The sequence below is a fragment of the Papio anubis genome, chromosome 8 (genome assembly GCF_008728515.1).
Source record: "Papio anubis isolate 15944 chromosome 8, Panubis1.0, whole genome shotgun sequence".
In the NCBI taxonomy this organism is placed as follows: Eukaryota; Metazoa; Chordata; class Mammalia; order Primates; family Cercopithecidae; genus Papio; species Papio anubis.
The window spans coordinates 68,869,193-68,871,909 of record NC_044983.1 but is presented as its reverse complement, the minus strand read 5'-3'; the positions used below and the strand labels follow the sequence as shown (position 1 = coordinate 68,871,909).

Sequence of the window (2,717 nt, the reverse complement as noted above, 5' to 3'; positions counted from 1 at the left end):
TGGAAGGGTAAAAGGGACAAACTCCCTCTGTCAATCTCTTTTGTAAGGGCACCTAATCTCACTCACAAGGGAGGAGCCCCATGGCCTCATCACCTCTTAAAGGCTCCACTTCTTAATACTATCCCACTGGCAGCACCTGAATTTTGAAGGGGAAACATTCAAATCACATGATTTCATTTCAACCTTGGACAATGAAGTTACACATGGATGTAACATATGGGTAATTTTCTGGTGAGAGCAAAGAGCAGGTGGCCAACTCTGCTTTTGTGGACCGAGTGTGGAAGCGGGACCTCAAGGTAGTCTCTATGACTGAGTCTACTGATGAGTACTGTGTGCAGCAGCTCAAGGAATTTGATGGGAAGAGCCTGGTCTCAGTTACCAAGGAGAGTCTGGAGCTACCTGAAGATAAGGAGGAGAAGAAAATGGAAGAGAACAAGGCAAAGTTTGAGAACCTCTGCAAGCTCATGAAAAAAATCTTAGATAAAGAGGTTGAGAAGGTGACCATCTTCAATAGGCTTGTGTCTTCACCCTGTTGCACTGTGACCAGCACCTGTGGCTTGACAGCCAATATGGAGCAGATCATGAAAGCCCAGGCACTTCGGGACAACTCTACGATGGGCTACATGATGGCCAAAAAGCACCTGGAGATCAACTCCAACCACCCCATTGTGGAGATGCTGCAGCAGAAGGCTGAGGCTGTCAGGAACAGCAAGGCAGTCAAGGACCTGATGGTGCTGCTGTTTGAAACCGTGCTGCTCTCTTCTGGCTTCTTCCTTGAGGATCCCCAAACTCACTCCAACTAGATTGACCACAGGATCAGGCTAGGTCTATCGAGGATGAAGTGGCAGCAGAGGAACCCAGTGCTGCAGGTCCTGATGAGATTCTCCAGTTTTGACGGCAATGAGAATGCGTCTCGCATAGAAGAAGATGAAGAGTTTATACCTTGGGTCTTCATATAGTGTCCCCACGATTCTCACCGCAGCCTCGAGTGTCTTGTCCTACATGGCTCCCTCTGCTAATGTCTAGTGTTTTTTCCTCTCCTGTCCTTGTGACTAAGGCAGGAAACAAGGGTCTCAAGCCCCATTCCCTCCCTTCTCTGACAACAGGATTGGATGTTACGTATTGTGGTTTTTTTGTTTGTTCATTTTGTTCTGAATTTAAAGTATGCAAAATAAAGAATATGCTGTTTTTATTTTTAAAAACTCAAAACATATGAGTGATTTTGTGAATAAAGACAAAAGTGTGTTCCTAAGTCCAGGGGCTCCCTTGGTGTCACGTGGTTTCTAGGTGGCAGCTCTCCACAGCACGCTGCCGTCAGGAACACTTTCCAAACCTCCATTATGTCCGTTGTAGACTCATATAATCAGCCATAGAATTTCAAGTGCTTAACATTTCTCTGGTTTTTCTGTCTGAATTTTTCTGCATTTGAAAATGAGGGGGACTGCTACCTGGAATTATGAAAAGCTGGCTTCTAATTGAATGGGCTTAAAGTGTTGAGTGCAGGGCCGATTTCAGCAGACAGCCCAAGTCAGAAGAAAGCTGAATTTAAGACCTGCTTTAGAATAAATATTTGTGATTCCTCAAGCAGTTCTTGTCTCTTAATGTATGGCATTTTCAAAGTGCTTACAGTCTGTACCCTGATTGATGCTTATGTTTAAAGAAGTATAGAAATTGCCATCAGTACCTGCTGATCCCGCCAGAATATTAAGCTAAACAGAGAAAATGTATGTGTTCACGGTTACAGGCACAATTTATAGTTCTTGGAATACAAGTTGATATCTACACAAAATAGATGTGTAAACAGAGGAATGCTTTTTGATTATTGAGAGTGTTTTGCTTGTGCCGTGTTTTTATCTGAAACTAAAGAGACATCAGTCTGTAATTTTCCTACAGCTCTACAAGCCTAAGTATAATCTGAGGTGATGTGTGCACGAAGAGACCAAAAACCTATCTTCTACAAACTGGGCCTGGTGCAATAATACCATCAGGAACCTTATCCTAGAACCTATAATTTTTGTGATAGCTGACAGACTTGGAGTCTAAGCTTATAGGGTGTTGTTTTGGTGACAACAAAAATGATGGAAGAAAAGATGCCTTTGGCTCATAACAAGACAATTTCATTTAATATAAAGGTATTTTAGGCAGGGCGTGGTGGCTCACGCCTGTAATCCCAGCACTTTGGGAGGCTGAGGCAGGTGGATCACCTGAGGTCAGGAGTTCTAGACCAGCCTGACCAACATGGAGAAACCCCGTCTCCACTGAAAATACAAAATAAGCCAGGCGTGTTGGCACGTGCCTGTAATCCCAGCTACTAGGGAGGCTGAGGCAGGAGAATCGTTTGAACCTGGGAGGCAGAAGTTGCGGTGAGCCAAGATCGTGCCATTGCACTCCACCCTGGGCAACAAGAGTGAAACTCCATCTCAAAAAAAAAAAAAAAAGAAAAAAAGAAAAAAAAAGTATTTTAGAGGATTAAATATTCACAAATTGATTTACACTTTAGAAGATCTGGCACATATACTTGGAACAATTTCTGACAACTATCCCCTCTCCTTCCGACTACAGGTTGTGCTTCTACAATCTTTTTTTTTTAAATTGTGATAAAATATACAAAACATAAAATTGACAGTCACTTTGGTTCACGCCTATAATCCTAGCACTTTGGGAGGCTGAGGCAGGAGGATTGCTTGAGGTCAGGAGTTTGAGAAGAGCCTGGGCAA

The 2,717-nt window shown here is 43.3% G+C and overlaps 1 pseudogene across 1 annotated transcript; it reads left to right on the top strand.

Annotated features, from left to right (window-relative positions):
* Positions 1–227: 227 nt before the first annotated feature.
* On the top strand, positions 228–2,190 carry LOC101021279 (annotated as a pseudogene). The gene has a single exon (XR_004185714.1). The product of XR_004185714.1 is annotated as a putative heat shock protein HSP 90-beta-3 (transcript).
* The last annotated feature ends 527 nt before the right edge of the window (positions 2,191–2,717 follow it).